This window comes from Papaver somniferum, chromosome 7, assembly GCF_003573695.1.
Source record: "Papaver somniferum cultivar HN1 chromosome 7, ASM357369v1, whole genome shotgun sequence".
NCBI classification, from domain to species: Eukaryota; Viridiplantae; Streptophyta; class Magnoliopsida; order Ranunculales; family Papaveraceae; genus Papaver; species Papaver somniferum.
The window spans coordinates 117,606,452-117,624,392 of NC_039364.1; the positions used below are offsets into that span (position 1 = coordinate 117,606,452).

At 37.7% G+C, this 17,941-nt stretch overlaps 1 long non-coding RNA gene across 3 annotated transcripts; it reads left to right on the forward strand.

The window, feature by feature from the left end:
* Positions 1-14,464: 14,464 nt before the first annotated feature.
* Positions 14,465-17,718, forward strand: LOC113298234. 3 transcript variants are annotated; one of them, XR_003334105.1, is made up of 2 exons: positions 14,465-14,521; positions 14,756-17,718. It is a non-coding gene; the product is annotated as an uncharacterized LOC113298234 (long non-coding RNA). The 3 variants fall into 3 exon arrangements; XR_003334104.1 differs by having other exon boundaries at positions 14,504-14,557; XR_003334103.1 differs by lacking the exon at positions 14,465-14,521 and adding an exon at positions 14,529-14,631.
* The last annotated feature ends 223 nt before the right edge of the window (positions 17,719-17,941 follow it).

Below are 17,941 nucleotides of genomic sequence, written 5' to 3' on the forward strand. Positions count from 1 at the left end.
CCTCTACATCACCCCCTATTTATATCACCAAATACCCAATTTTTCCGAAACCCTAGAATTGAAATTAGGGTTTTCAATCTCCGAAATTTACTCACCAAAACTTTGAATTGACGTCGCCCCATGTCTTCTCTGCCTCTCTCGGTTCTTCTCCTGCTCCCAATCGCTACAATTGCTCCCTAATTTGAGGTGTTTTATCAACCCTCACCTAGGTCAGTTGGTGAGAGAGGTTAAAGCGCTTCGAATTAGGGGGATGGGTCGTGTCGGGTAATGATGGAGATGGTGGAGTTGGTGGTAGTTGGTGTAGGTAGTGGTGATTGTGTAAGTGGAATAGGTGGTGGTACGGCAGGGTATGGTGGTTCTGTTGCAGAGAGGGGGAGAGGAAGAAGAAGGGGAAGGTCGATATGGGTTAGGGTAGGGAGATGTTTGGCTAGGTCATAGGGTTCGAGTATTAGTGTGTTAGGCGGGTGTATCAAGATATGTGTACCACGAGATGAAGCCGCTGGATATGGAGATGGTAGGTGGATCGGACGGCTAAGAAAGAAGCAGCTTGTAGCGACCGTAGGATGTAAAATACAACGAAGTCTACGGTGCGAGATTAGGTTAGGTGTTGTAGTGTTTAGCGGAATCATCGGGATTTGATGCACAGGCATAGGAGCGACCGTAGGATGCTGAAATGCTTCGATCTGACGGCTGAAATCCGAGACGGGCTTGGATATAGAAAATGGGTTTGGGTGAGGGTTTTGGGCCTTGGGTATGCCAAGCCCATATCTTCTTTAAGAACAATTCTTCCTCTTCAAGCCCACTTCTAGCCTTTTGGTCTTGTGCACGACATTCTTCGCGGCTTCCTTGTGTAATTCCTCCCGGCTTTTCACTACTTTTCTTCTCTTTTCGCTCCGCAATTCATCCAAACTTTATTTAGTACCTTAAAAATACAAAATTAATTAATAAAAATATTTATTTTTGAAAACAATGAAAATACAGAATGTGGGATAAAATGTAGAATTACTGCGCAAAAGATGAGTTAAATGCCAACAAAAAGGGATAAAATTATACAATATTTGGCACTCATCAACCTCCCCAAAAGGGTAGCATGGCTTGCCAATTCGTCCAGCCAAAGCAGCGTGGACGAGAAACCCTAAATTAGTGTTTGCAGCACATTACATGTGTCGCAAATCAGTCTCAACCATCCATCTTCGCAGGCATAGATGGAGGGTGTAGATGCAGATTCAAAGGGCCCAGAGCATGTTAACACAAACACCATGGGCCCTCCTACATACATGACCGATCGGTCAGGACCAAACATGGATGGTCGTCCCAATTCGTGCGCCCAAACAAGGCATGACGCACGGCTGGCAAAACCTTAATTAGGGTTTTCAATCACGAGCGTCCATTTTCAACTGATCGAACGAAGGTTCTAGGAGTCGATTAAGCAGGTCCAGTGAGTATCAACACGATCACTGTGGGCGCACATATCTCCACACACGATCGTCCAAGGCATATCATGGCTGGTCGTCTCAATTCGCACGCCCAAACTAGGCGTGGTCACACCTCCCAATTGCAAACTAATCACGACCACTCAACTTTGCCGGACAAATTGAGTGGCTCAGATCACGTTTCTATGGGGTATTAATATATGGACGTGTACACCAGCCCGCCGTCTGTATACCAGACTAATCGGCAAAGATCGACCAAGCTTGGTAGTCTCGAAACGCGCGCCTGAAGTTGGCATGACGCGCGGCTTTTGCGGCACCGGATTTCTGTCGCAAATCGATCTCAACCACTCAACTTCGCTGAACAAACTGAGTGGCTTAGATCACACTTTCACGAGACAATGAGGTATGAGCGCCTACACCGGCATGCCGTTTACACCATGCACGATCGGCCCAGACAAAATTGCGTCCCAAGCTTGGTTTCGACCAAGCTGAGGAGTGATGCATTACTTGCATATACACACGATACTTCACAAGTATCGACTTCCTAAATAACTTAGTTATTTAATCTAGCATCACATGCTACCTTCTGTGGGTCCCACGATCCACACACTCGAGACATCAATCATGTCACAAACTGGGGGATACATACTGGGGTATTGGTCTGGCGGTTTACAGCGTGCAGCGCACAACGTGCCATCACAAGAACGTGTCAGGAAGTCATGGACAGTTAGTGATGATGGGAGAAGTGGGAAAGACTGATCGTGTAACACTAACACCCGCAACTCCACTGCTCCATCACTCCACTTTCTCCACTTCCCACAAGATACGTGAGTAAGGCTCAATGACTTGTATAAATAGGTTCTCCTCCCTATTTCGACAAGACAAGACGACAGAAGCAAGTGTTGATACAACCGTATTCAAACACCGGAACTGATAGCTTACATTCTGCAAGCCAGTTCAGCTTTCTGATACAGGTCATACATATCCAACACCTTCACAATCTCAACACATTCTTCGCTTCCCTCCCTAAGATCAACCCCATCTCCTTCACTTTGTGACCGAAGCAAGTCTGGAACGGCCATTTCTTGGTTTAGGCCAGAGTTGTACATATTGATTTCTCGAATCACAAGCACTCCCGTGCAGTGCATTTCTTTAGGGTTTAGATTCATTTCTCATCCACACACCCCAAATTACAAAAACCGGCAGAAATAGTTTTCACCCATAAACAGTACCCATATGGTAACGTTATGTCTGCAAGATCAGCATACCAAGGAATGAAAATTTCTACTTAAGTGGTAAAAGAGATTCCTCTTTGGGCTAGTATTTCAAACTCTAGGCATGAACATACATTTGGAGAACGTATCGGCCTTATAGCTACTAAAATAGGTGTTGTAAGTCGAGTTGAAAAAGGAAGTATTGATTGTGAACCTAGAGTTCTTGTTTGGGTGAACATAGAAAAACCCCTTGTAATGAAGCTTTTGGTTAAGGTAGAGCAATATCCGGTTAGAGAACTCATCTTCACTTACCATAATCTCCCTTCTAAGTTCTGCGGTCATTGCTATCGTTTTGGTTACAAAATCTCTCAGTGCGCCGTCCTTCAGCATAGGCCTTTGGAAGATATTTATGACATCTCTATGCATTCTCCTGGTCCGGCAGATGATATTTTTTGTCTTGATGACTCTCCCATCCAGATTTGGAACCCTCAAGATAATACGGATGCTCACGAAACCATAGAACCTGTAGAACCTTTCTTAGATATTCCAGGTAATAGAAATACCTTGCGTGAATTGTTTGGAGAAGATTATCCATTGACTGGACAACAAAACATCGCTTCGTCTCTTTATGATCATAATTATGAGGTTTTGGGGCCAGTTACTTATGATGAAGAAATGCCGGAAGTATCTAACTCTATTTTAGGCAAGAGAACTTACCCATTTAATCTGCCAGAAAACTACATCCCCATCCATGGCAATAGTTCTGAGTCGAGAGGATCGGGCAACTCGGAAACGCGTAGAGTTTTAGACTCAATGATTCAAATAGAAACCAATTTGCCTTTAGAACCAGCTTTAATTCCGGTTTCATCCAATCAGTCTAATACCAGGATAGAATTAGAACCAGTTTTAGTTAATAGAAGGTTTTGTTTCTCTTCTCCTCTTTACGAAGACGCTCGGGAAAATCTTTCTTCTCCTTTCTCCTCTATATCAATTGCATCATCCATTATTGCATCTCATGATAATGAACTGCATTCAATCCAGCATCCATTGCATTCACTGCCGATTACCCCTTTAACTCAACCAAAATCTGCATTCAATTTGTCGGTCCCAGATTTTCAATCATCTTCTTCTTCAGAAGGGCTCAGAATTTTAGTAACTGATTCAGACAATCAGTTTAATATTGATCAATATGGCTCCAATTTAAAAGAGCAGAATCAGGCAACAAATGTGTCTTCACCAATCCCATTCAATCTTGAATCCCCATCTGAGCAAAAGGATGAAATTCAGGTAACCCTTTTCTCTATTGAAATCTCAATTTATTTAGTTAAATTCCTTGATGTTTTCATCTATGATTGCTTCTTGTTAGTCCATTTTTTAACTAGTTATTTCTTTTATAGTCTAAATTCATTGTTTAGTATAAAAAATTATAGCCTGGAATGTTCCAAGGGTGTGGAAACCCTTTCACCCAAAACCATCTTAACCAACTTATCAATAGTGATAAACCAGAAATCCAATTTATATCAGAAACTAAGTCAAAGAAATCCCTAGTTAAAAAAATTCTTAAGGACTATCCTAATGTCCACATAGTTGATCTTGTAGGACAAGCTGGAGGTCTAGCTCTTGCTTGGGTTGATGGTTTTTCCTTTGATATTGTCCAATGGAATTTGAACATGATTAACATTATTGTTCAAACTAACTCTGAATCTACGAAGTGGCTTCTGACTTGCTTTTATGGAAGCCCTTACCCTCATAATAGTGTTTATGGGTGAAAACTATTTCTGTCGGTTTTGGTAATTTGGGGTGTGTGAATGAGAAATGAATCTAAACCCTAAACAAATGCACTGCACGGGAGTGCTTGTGAGGAGAACCTATTTATGGTGTTTGGATACGATAGTATCAACACTTGGTTTCTGTTGTCTTGTCCTGGAAATAGGAAGGAGAACCTATTTATACAATTCTTTAAGCCTAACCCACGTTTCTCATGGGAAGTGGAGGAAGTGGAGTGATGGAGTAGTGGAGTTGTGTGTTAGTGTCACACGATCAGTCTTGCCCACTTCTCCCATCATCACTAACCGTCCATGCCTTCCTGACACGTTCTTGTGATGGCGCGTTGCACGCTGCATGCTGTAAACCGCCAGACCAATACCCCAGTATGTATCCCCCAGTTTGTGACATGATTAATGTCTCGACTGTGTGGATCGTGGGACCCACATAAAGTAGCACGTGATGCTATATTAAATAACTAAGTTATTTAGGAAGTCGATATTTATGAAATATCGTGTGCATTCTATGCATGTAATTCATCGAATATATTCAGCGTGCATGAAGCATCGCTGTTTTAAGGCTTAACGGATTAAGTCGCGGATTAAGCATAGTATTACGTCAAACCATTTTAGAGTGATCGTTTGGAGGATGTATAGGTAAGCCCTGACTTGGCCGATCACTTTGTGTGGAAGAGTGGTGGACGGTGATCGTGGTGATACCTCACTGGTCGCCTAACTCCTGTCTTAGGCTGTCCGTCCAGGCTGGTGAATTTGGACGGACGATATGGCTTGCGACCCACATATGCGACCGTCAGATTAGGGTTCAGGAGGTGCTCGAACACCAACCTTTAGCTTGGTCGAATTCAAGCAAGGGACACATTTTTGGCAGAGTCGATTGGACATGCGTGTAGACGGCATGCTGGTGTAGGTGTCTGTACCTCACTGTCCCATGGAGATGCGATCTAAGCCACTCAATTTGTCTGGCAAAGAGGAGCGGCTGAGATTGATTTGCGACGGAAATCCCATGCCGCAAAGGAATTGAAGACCGCATGTCGTGCCTACTTCGGGCGCGCATTTCGAGACGACCAACCATGGTCGGTTTTGGCCGATCATTCAGGCGTGCAGTCGGCAGGCCAGTGTACACGTCCGTATCGCACTGTCCCGTGAAGATGTGATCTAAGCCACTCAATTTGTCCGGCAAAGTTGAGTGGTCGAGATCGATTTGCAATTGAAAACGCACGGCCATGCCTAGTTTGGGAGCACGAATCGAGACGACCAACCATAGTTGGTCTTGACCGGTTAGTCATGTATGTAGGCGGGCCCACGACGATTGTGTTTACATGCTCTGGGCCCTTTGAATCTACATCTACACCCTTCATCTATGCCTGAGAAGATGGATGGTTGAGACTGATTTGCGACACATGTGATGTGCCGCAAACCCTAATTAGGGTTTCACGTCCACGCTGCTTTGGCTGGACGAATTTGCAAGCCACGCTTCTCCTTTGGGGAGGCCGACCATGTGGGGCCCATGTTGGGCCGGTGGTGAACACGCCAATACCTTCCTGGTGGATATGGGTTTGATCTAAGCCATCCAATTATGCCTGTGAAGTTGGATGGTCGTGACCATTTCTAAGACTGACGTAGACAGTCCAGATGCTCGATCAGGCTAGTATAACACACCGAGAGTTGTATCCTATACGGGTATTTCGTGCATGCCTCATTAATAACGCTTGGAGATTCATGTTACTCTGCCAACACTCAGTCGTCATGCCGCACTAATGAGAGTTCAGCGGAACAGGAAATACAAGGCTAGTCATGTATTAATTGATAATGCTTTAAATTCACAGGGTACAAGAGATTGTTGCCACATGCTCCAACCTGGATGAATTAGCGAAGTGAAGAAGTAGTCATCATTTTATTAGTGGTTTTATCCTTTGCAGGATGTCAGCGCGTAATTTTGGCTTTTACAATTTTAGCCTCAAATGAAAATTCACCATCAACAAATAGAAAAGAGGCTTATGATTTCATCTCTGAAATCTCTTATCAAGTAGACATGCCATGGGTTCTGTTATGGGATCTTAATATGATCTTTCGTCAAGATGACAAGTTATGGGGTCTACCCTATAAGAAAAATGAGTGTGAATATTTTCATAATATTCTGTTTAAAGCTGGTCTTTTGGATTTAGGATTTAAGGGTTATGAATACACCTGGAACTATCACAGAGAGGCAGGGGAAAACATCCAAGAGAGGTTTGACAGAGCAGTAGCTAATATTGATTGGAGTTCCATGTTTGCTAAGGCTGAGCTTTCTCACCTAGTTGTAGCTGGTTCTGACCATTGTCCTATAACCTTAAATTTAGATATCAATAATACTAAATCCTCTTATACCTTTAAGTTCTATGACACTTGGAAAAAGGAGAATTCCTGTATTCAAACCATCAAGGATTCCTGGGATCTCTCTATTAGAGAAAATCCTACTACATCTTTGATCTTGAATCTCCAAACTCTTCAATCTAACTTAGAGTTTTGGAAGAAAAATATTTTTGGTCTTCCTTCCAAACAAATTAAGCAAACTTTATCCCAAATTGATGCACTGAATAAGTCTAGTTTTGTGTTCAAAAAAAGAAGAAAAAATAAAAGAAAAACTCTTGCAATTAGAAAACCTTTATGCTACCCAAGAATCCATAGCAAAGAAGCAATCCAGAGATAATATGGTTAAACTAGGAGAAAAAAATACCAAATTCTTCCATACAAAAACCATGAAGAGAAGGAAGTGGAACAATATTGAGTGCCTAAAGAAGAGTGATAATGTCGTTACCTTTAAAAGAGATGAAATGCACAAATCCTTACAGGATTATTTCTCTAATATTTTTTCAACTCCTTTTTCTCCCCTAGATCCTAACCCTTTGTTATTTCAGAATACTCATCCTTGTATTTCCCCAGAAGAAAACTTTGCCTTAAATTCCATTCCTTCTGCTGAGCAAATCTGGTTAGTCATAAAAAAACTTAAACCCAATAAGTCTCCAGGACCAGATGGATTTCCAGCTAGCTTCTTTCAAATTAATTGGGAAACTGTAGATGAACAAGTGGTCCTATCTATTCAACATTTCTTTCAATCAGGAATCCTACATCTTGATTTCAATAAAACCTTTCTCTTCCTAATCCCTAAGAGTAAACATCCCAAAGATCCTAGTGGCTTTAGACCTATTGGTCTATATAATACTATATACAAAATTATAGTTAAAATTCTTTCAAATAGGATCGAGCCTCTTCTTAATTCTATCATCTCCCCTTTCCAAGCTGCTTTTCTATCGAAAAGGCAAATTTCTGATAATATTATCATTTCCCAAGAGATAATTCACTCCTTTAAAAAAAAGAAAGTGAAACATGCTGGAATGGGTATTAAGATAGACATGTCAAAGGCCTTTGACAGAGTTGATTGGGAATTCTTGTTAAAGGCCATGAAAGCTTTTGGCTTTAACAATAACTTTTATAAATTAATTTATCAATGTGTTTCAACCTCATCCATTGTAGTTTTACTCAATGGTAGTCCTGGTGAATACTTTAAACCTTCTAGGGGGCTTAGGAAAGGGGATCCTCTTTCCCCTTATCTCTTCATCATTTGTATGGAGATTTTCTCTAGGTTGCTAATAACCAGTGAATAAGAAAAAATAATCAATGGAGTCAAGATTACTCCAAAAAACAGTCCTATTTCTCATCTTTTCTTTGCTGATGACTGCCTTTTATTCATCAGAGCCGATTTTAAAGAATGCCATAACATTCTTGCTCTTATTGAATCCTTTGGCAAAGCCTCAGGTCAGCTTATCAATTTTGAGAAATCAGGGGTCTTCTTTAGTAAAAAAGTACAACCAAAGCATCAGAGAATGATTAAGTCCTCAAAATCAAGAAAATTAATCCTAAAAACTCTTACTTAGGAACCCCTCTCTTTATTAGCAAAGCCAAAATTAAACTTTTTGAAAGCTTAGTAGAAAATTTGGAACACAAGATACAAGGTTGGATGGGTAAAATTCTAGCCCAAGGTAGTAAACTAATTCTTAACAAATCTACTTTGGCAAGTATGGCTAGCTACCAAATGAGCTTCTTTATCTTACCCAAGAAAATCACTAATAAAATAGATGCCTTACAAAAAGATTTTTTGTGGGGAAAGGAAACAGATTATAAAGGTTATTACCCTAAATCTTACTCTTGTCTCTGCAAACCAAAAATTAAGGGGGGTGTAGGTTTTATGAATGCTCACAAGTTTAACATTGCTATGATTACTAAACTTGCTCGGAGATTGCTAACTGAGCCTAATGCCTTGTGGGTGTCTCAGCTAAAGCCTAGATATTTTAGAAATAATTCTGTTTTTAAAGCTAAAATCCCATCAACTAGCTCCTGGATATGGAAATGTATTAGTAAGGGCATACACCTAATTGAACAAAACAACATTTGGGAAATTGGGGATGGTAACAATACTAATATTTGGAATGATAACTGGATACTTAATTTGGAAAGTAATCTTGGGAGATTTAGAACTCATACTAACTCATTTTTAACACTTGTGAAGGATCTGATTGACCCCCTCACAAAGAAGTGGAATTTAACTTTAATTTTTGAAATGTTCCCTGCACACATAGCTCAGAAAATCATTAATATTAGAATAGCTAGTAACAAACCAGATACTCTGAGATGGCTTCTTACAACCTCTGGTGTATATACTGTGAAATCCATGTACAATAAACTCATTGAAAGAATAACAAACCTCTATAACTTAGGACAACCTGCTACTTTTTGGAATAATTTGTGGAAACTCAATGTGTCACAAAGAATCAAAAATTTTGCTTGGAAATGTTTACAGGGTGCTCTGTCAACAAATTCACAACTTTCTAAATTTATGGAGGATGTACATCCTAACTGCTCCTTTGGCTGTAATACAGCTGAAACAATATAACATCTTCTGATTACTTGTCCTTATGCCAAATCTGTTTGGGCTATAGAGGCAAATCCCATTTCTGTTAATCCAGACAACATATCCTCTTTCTTAGAAATTTGCAAAACAGGGATAAGAAGACTAGATTCAGAGATACCCATTGAAATGATCTTGAAAAAAGCTTGGTTCATTTGGAAAGAGAGATGCAACAGAGTCTTTGAACAAAAACAACAAACTAAAACTCAACTAGGCTTAGAAATACAAAGATTTTTAGACTTCTGGTACAAGGGTAACATGCCACCAACACAGTTCATTAAGGGTAAATTGAAGAAATAAAACTGGTCTTTGCCTAACACTTCACAGTTCAAGCTTAATATTGATGCTGCTTGGATTTCTTTAGATTTGCCTGCAGGTTTTTCTTTAATTCTTAGGAATGATGCAGGAGACTTCGAGCTTGGCAGGGCATGACCCTTCACAACATCTTCCCCTGGAAAAGCGGAAGCCATAAGATTACTACAAGGTGCTAACTGGGAAGTTGAAAAAGGCTTGTCAAATTTCACAGTGGAAGGCGATTGTAAGAATCTGTTCGATTACTTAAATGGGAAAACTCTCAGACAAGTTGGCATAATAGAGTCATTATGGATGAAGTTAAGGAAAAAAAATTCAAGTGTCAAAATTTTTTGGGTTTTTATTTAGTACCTAGAACTGCAAACAATGTAGCAGATGTATTAGCAAAAGAAGCTAAATCCTTTAAGAACATCCTAAATTGGAGAACTATTCCTCCATCTTGTATTAACTATGCTATGGAAGTAGATAAATCAAATGTTAAGGAAGCTTCTAATAGCCTAACATTCGATGGCTCTACTCTTCCTATTGTAAGGGATACTAACTCCCTAAGTTAGTCTTTTGGAATGCATTAACTTACAAAAAAAAAACCCTCTTTAGGAGGAAAAGAAATGCTATCAGTTGGATTAAGGATTCCTCAAATATTATTCTAACTGATAGAGATAGTATTGAAACTTCCTTTATAAATTATTTCAAAAACCTGTATTCCTCCCACCCTTAGCAATTTCAAGATGAAATTCTTCTTGATCTTTCTACTAAATTTACTGCTGAGGACAATTCTCTTCTAAATTTTCCTCTCACCTCTGAGGAAATAAAGAATGCTATTTTTCAAATGGGGGAAAAGGCTCCTGGCCCTCATGGTTTTACTGGTCTATTTTATCAGAAACACTGGGATATTGTAGGGGAGGCTGTCATTGACATGACCCAAACTTGCTTTAGAAAAGGGCATATTGCTAAGGTTTTTATTCATACCAACTAGTATCACACTAGGGTCGCAAGTCCCAACTAACTTGGTGTAACCGATCCTGGTAACTGGAGAGACCGATCACAGGCAATACCATGAGAATATGGTAACTGGTCCTGGTAATTGATGTAACCGATCCTGGTAACTTATGTAACCGATGCTGGTAACTTGTGTGACCGATCACAAGTATTTCCATATTAAGGTATAACTGATTCTAGTGATTGGCAGAACCTATTGAACCCATGTATATGATTTGATATTTGATCAATCACATAGTAGTTTTGGAATACAGGTGAACCAATTTTAAACTTGTTTGGAAGTGTGGTATAACCGATCCCAAGAATGTAAATCCATGTAGATATGAATAAGGATTTACATTGAAAAGATGTCAACATACTTTGAACACGTACAGTAACTCTTATCATTTATTGTTCAAAGATATTCCTTAATACTCAAGGAGATCATGTACCGAAATAAATTGAGAATCTTTTAATTAAGGTTTCTGGTTTTATATGCTTTAATTACCAGCAATTAAATGCATATTTCTAGAGAATAAATATTAGTAATGTGCATTTAATAATTAGAGATTTTCCATTGAGAGATTTCAGAAATTTTGGACAAGCATTTATTGGAATTAGGAAAATCGAATTTTGCTATTCATTGCATATCTTGAGAATATTTTCGGTTTTGGAAATTCCTTGGTGTCTAAATATCCTTGGTCTATAAATACCTAAGTTTGCATTTCTAGCAAACTATTCTAAGAGCCAGGCAAACTTCATTCTTGTTGTTTCTGGTGGAGCCGTCTAATCGGAGAGAAAATATCCTAATTAGGTGAAATCTCTTACGACCGCTCGTTTAAAGACTTCTGTGGGATCAAGAAGCTCTACGAGTACCATTGGTGGGAAACTATATAATTGCAGTGTTATTAGTTTTCGATTGATTTGATTGACTAACGGTTGTTGAAACTTTGATTGCACCTAGTTTGTTTATTCTTAAGAGTCTTCTCTTCTGATATAAGATTCACTCAAACTAGATCGAAGTATCGACGAGATCTTTAGAACTGTTTTTAGATCTAAAGACATCTTGTGATAATCCATTGTTAACAGACTCCGTTCTGTGTGGGATTGATCACAAGAGATTGAAGTGGTGTTGTGCAGGTGTTTATTGAATATCAAAGAAGATTTGAAGACGATGAAGATTTAGTTCTCATATCTTTGGTGTGCACAAACCTTGATCGGCTGGGATCCAACTAGAATCGGATTTATTCGATTGATTAGTTGCGTGATATCTACATTCTAAATATATCTCTTTGAGATTTATTTGGATTGAGTGCGAATCTAAACTTGACTACTTTGATAGTTATTGGATAGATTTGATCTAACCATGCAAAGGAGTTTATTAGATTAAACGGAAGAGCCTTTGTGTATGACTTGAGATATATTTATCTTGAAAAAATCGAAAGAGTTGTTACCAAACAGATTTGTTGTTCCTTTACTGTTTGGAATACAATCCAAAGGAATTGTTCCAGTGCGTGCACTCATCAAAGTCGGAAGCGCAAGGATACTAAGGAAACTAAGCGAACTAGGGGTAGTTGCTTGGTCTCGACTATACGAAGTTGGTGTAGATTTTGTATAGCGGCTTAATTCTGAGAGTATTCAATTTTGGACTAGGTCCCTGGGTTTTTCTGCATTTGCAATTTTCCTCGTTAACAAAATCTTGCTGTGTGATTTACTTTTGTTTTCCGCAATTATATTTGTTTACATAATTTAAAGTAAATTACACAAACGTTAACTCCGATATACTTGATACTGATCCTATAAAGTTTGGTCAAGTCTGAACATATTATCAAGTATCACACTTTGATAGTCGTATTGTCTCGATCTCGTATCCATAGACAATCACACAAAGTGTGAATACCGATTTGTTGCATTGTCTAGAGTTTGTCCATGGACGATCACTTTCGGTAAGAGCACCTATATGTGGATGATTAAAAGATTGCGGTGTATTTGGGGTAGCCTCGTCTTTTCAGTAACAACTCTTAGTTGTGAGTGAGATCAGCTAAGGGAATCAAGTGCATAGAGTCCTTCTAGGATTCAGAGGCGTAAGGAACGCGAGTGTACCTTAATAGGTATGAGACTTGGTTAGGGCTCAACTACATTCCAGTCTGAAGTTAAATTGTAGTAGGCTAGTTTCTGTAGCGGCTTTATACAGTGTGGTGTTCAAATCTGGACTAGGTCCCTGGGTTTTTCTACATTTGCGGTTTCCTCGTTATAGAAAATTTTGGTGTGTGTTATTTCTTTTCCGCATTATATTTGTTTATATAATTGAAATATCACAGGTTGTGCATAGTTCAATTAATTGGTAAATCTGACCTTTGGTTGTTGATTGAAATCGATTGACACTTGAACATTAGTTTTTGATACCGCTCAAGTTATTTCTCATATCAATCGGGCTCACAGATTTCTATATGTTCGATTGCAGATTGTATTAAGAAATTGAGATATAACTCTTGGATGTTTTTCCTTGGTTGAGTCTGACTGTCTACTTGCGACCCTAGTTTTTTTTTTTTTTTTTGTATGATTAACTCATCAGTTAGAATAATATTTGAGGAATCAAGGATATCAGTGATACCTTTTATGACGGAGACTTCCAAAGTATTAATCTTTATTGGTTTCATATATTACAAATAATGTTATGGGATATGTGTGTTTACGTCGTGAATTATGGTTGTCCCATATATGTCAAAAGTTAAGTCTATTGTGTCATTATGCAAATATTGATGGAAAATAGAATGAACTTCTGAATTATATGTCAAAGATTAAGTCTATGGTATCATTATGCAAATATTTATGAAAAATAGAATGAATCTTTGAATATTCCGCAATATTGATCTTTCCCCGATCCACTTCTATGTGAAAATACTGTGTGGCTCAGTAAGTTTTCTTATGTTGAGCATTTCCGATTGAATTAATCATTAAGGTTCCCTTGTGGTTAATTTAATTGAGTTTTCTGGATACAAAATCATGTTTCATGTGATTTTTTAATGTCCAAAGCAATCTTTCTTTTCTTGCAAAAGTAAGGTCGCTCTTGTTGTTCTTTCGGGAATGACATTTTATGGGGGAGAGTTCTTATTTGAACTTGTGCTTAATTTCCAAATCTTTGTGGGGAGTGCGGCTGTGGAATATTGTAGGAGTTATCTTGTATCTTTATAAACTCCTTGACGAATACACTAAGTTTCGATTATGTGAAATCATCGAAACAAAGTTGATATGTTCCTTTTTATTCATGGAGTATCTCTTTGAAAATTTCATTATGATCCCGCTAGTTTTCGTACCTTTGCCAATACATATGGTTTACAGATCACACTACATATACATATGGTTTGCAGATCATTATGTAAGGAGGAGTGGTTTTCATTGTGAGATGAAGTATTGACTAAGGGAGAGTGACACATATCACCGTAGTATTATTGTCAAAGTTGTGATACAATTGAACTTTGATGTTGTGTAATAATCTATCTTACAAAAACAAATGGTTTTTGCCCAATCCGACGGTTGTGGATGGGTTTTTGATCGCGATCCATGGCCAGCATCTGCTCTCAAAGTTGAGAAAGTTGAAAGACAAATCGTGGCTGAGAATCAACCCATATTTAACGCTCGCATCCGACGGACCAGATCACTTCTAACATTGATTATCTTTTCCGGTACCATAATACATTCATTAATCTCTTCCGTTAGAATAATAAATTAGGTCCACCGACGACTTAATTAATCAATACATTGACTATGGTAACGTGGGAGATAAATAAGGTCCACCGACGACCCAGATCACTTTTACCATTTATTCTTCTCTTACGTTACCATAACAAACAGGTTAGGTCTTCTCTTCTTTCCCAGTACTTGAGAAAGGTTATCATCTTCCAATATTTCTCCGTTTCTGTCTCCAGCATATACTCTCTCTCTCTCACACAGGGCTAAATTTGGTTAGCATTAACACATCTAAATGATATGCTTTTACAAAACAACTCAGGGACCATTAATTGGTATATTTGGAATTGGTTTCTTCTTCGATTTGAATTTCTTAATATTTTCTTCAATTTGTTTCAGATTTTGGTTGGTCGATTGACAAAAGATCTGCCATCTAACTCAGGTAACTAGTTTTGAATGCTAAGCTAGCTGAATTTTCGTTCATGTATTGCATTTTATCATGTATTTTCATAGTATAACAAACCCTTTGATTTGTTTGGAATCATGTATGCCTGTGAATCAAATACCTTATATTATGCATATTTATTTGATTTTTTATGTTGCGAATTGTGATTCAGCAAATCTTCACTCTTTTTTTTTTTCCTATCAATCATGAATTTATATGATTCTTAATGTTGTTCCATGGTGTTGATGATTTGAGGAATTGTTGTTATAATCAATTGTATGATTCGTATCAGTTTTATTTGATTCCTGGATTTTACCTTCAATTGTATGATTCCACCTTCACTGCTACTTTAATTTTCTGTCATTTCATTTTCTAGCAAAAGCAAATAAATTATATTGTAGGACCAGAAGTGAAAATCCATTTCAACAGGTTTGTTTTTACTGACCGATGTTGATGCTGTTGCAAGCATTCGAGTCACTCCCAGCATTTGTACATCTAATTTTCATTCCATTGAAAAGCATATCATTTAGATGTGTTAATGCTAACCAAATTTAGGCTAGGAAAACGGTTATTGGAGCTTCTGCTTATGTTCGCATTCTTCAGGTTCAAGTTAAGGTAAATATTAATGTCTTTTTATTTATATGTGGCAGCCTTAAGGTTCAAGTTAAGGTAATACCTTGAGTCCTCATCTATTTTCATTCCCCCCGACTGTTAATCTTCTCTGTTATGTATTCGCACACATAAAACCAATGCTTAACTTGTATGGGTTTTCTCTTTCCAAAACCTTACTCTGTTTTGCCTTTTCATATTTATTTTTAAGATAATAGTAAGCTTGATTCTATAGTAGTACCTATAAGCTGCACCATCCCTAATTTAGAGTCTTAGATACGCGTTCTTAGATAAATGGCTCCGCAATTGGCCAATTGTTGTTTTTCATAATTGAGATATGATGTTGTTTTGTCAATATGGTTTCCTTGGTTGTTTTGGAAAAAGGCTTATTTCCGGGTGGGGGTTCTCGGAATGAACACGAATTTGGTTATAGCTTTCTTCCAGCCATTCACGGCTCTAACATGTTTTCAATTGAGCGATTTAATTTATTGGTTTTCCAAAAGTTCACTGTAAACCATTTACTTGGGTTGACGAAGTGCCAAATCTTCGTTGCTCGCTTTAGCGTCTTTTATATGATTAAGATAATCCAATCCCGTTCGCTATGGAATTTGATGGAGTATAGTAAATCTGACACATCTCTAATATGTTAGAGAAGATAACCAGCAACCTGTATTATAATTAGGCCATAAAATCGAGCTCTTTGTCGCTGAATTTCTTTGTTTTTACTAAATTTATCTAGCACAATGACTTCTTTTGTAGACTGTACTCTCTTAATTTAGTTTTAGTTTTCTTTTCTACAGATTCTTACCTTTTCTCTTCTTCATATTTAGTTGGAAAGCTTCCAAGAAACTTTAAACTTTAAATGATCAAATGTAAGCATTTTTAAGTATATGACTACCTATCTTCATGTGCAGGTCGCCGACAACTATGAGTTTGTGCCATTTGGTGAACTATATTATTTTTGGAGTCAACTTGGTTTACTTTCTTTTGGTTTGCTTGCTTTTAACTAGGCGGTTAGCAACTAACAGTACATTAACTGGACGATTAGTATGCATGTCTATGCTAAAGCATCCTTAATAAATTAAAAAAAATATTTAATGTTAAACATGAAGTGAAAGCACTGGCAGAAATTTCCTTTGCTGAGCCTGAGACCATGCGTGCCAATGCTTAACACTTCCTTATTTTCTGTTTTGTATTGAAGAAATAAGCATTCTTTTTTTCTTTAGATTAGCAGCTATAAGAAATCTACCATATGCTTCTTAAAGCTTCCCAAGTCAGCTGTAGCATTTTATTTTTGAAATATTGGAACAATATAGGTGACCCTTAAACCATCATGACAGATATAATTGATAGTTGTAGTAGTTTTTTTTTTAAAGGGTTCCTTTTGTAAGGTTCTATTTTTTAGATTACCATAAAAATAGTGGAGAATTATGTTTAGCTGATATTTGAAAGCAGTCTGATACATGCCCTATTTGCAGATCCTTGCTTTTAAGTTGGTAAAATGTGACTTTTGCTTCAAAGGTATGAAGTTCTGAACTGGCTTACTTGCTTTTAAGTTCTTTGTTGTGTATTTTGTACCTAATGTCTCAGGGATTTCAGATATTAGTCATAAGATTTGGCTAAATCAATGCTATTTTTTTACCAAATCCGAAAGTTGCAGCCCGTTCAGATTGACAGAGTGATATGGTTGTATTTGGTTTTACTTCCATCCATTTTATATAAAACTTGGAGAATCAGATTGACAGAGTGATATAGTTGTATCTTGCTTTAGATAATGTTCGAGTTGCTTATCAAGGATTTAGGGTAACATTTGTTAATTGCAGTTGGAGGAGAACAATTTGAATCAAATAAAACATTTATGAAAATGAATCGAGGAAAATAATACTGGTAACTGTTCGGGTAACAAATTTTTCTTTCTGTGTTTCGTTTATGATGCCTTGCCGCGGTGGACTTATATGCTTCAACTTTTTTAAGATCCATTCACACTACTAGCTACAGAGATCACCACAATATCATCAAAGGTGCGTTATCTATCTGTTTGGGTATACGTAAGAACTTCTCAATTGAAATGCAATGGGCATTTTCAAGCTGTATAATGCAATTGGCATCACCACTTTCAAAAGCAATCATTTACCATGCTCGGGCCCTGCAAGAAATGGACTTGGATATCTGAATGAGAGTATTTTAATTATAGACCTATCATGTAAGCGTAAAAGCTATTTTCAAGCCTGATTGTGGCTTTTGTACAAATTGCTTCTTAAAAAAACATTAATGAAAATTTATTATTTTACCAGTTTGATCAATGAAATTCATTTTGTAACTGTAAACAAACTAGAAATAATAAAAGGACGAGAATATCCCGCAAAACGTTTGTTACAGCTGAACTGTAACTCGATGCTAATGCCCTAGACCATTAGTAAGTTTAAATCATTTCCAGCGATTATTTGTAAGTTTAAATCATTTCCTACTCTTCTTCTTTCCTAAGCTCTCACTCCCACCAAAATTAGCTATTCACGGGTCATATCCTAAGC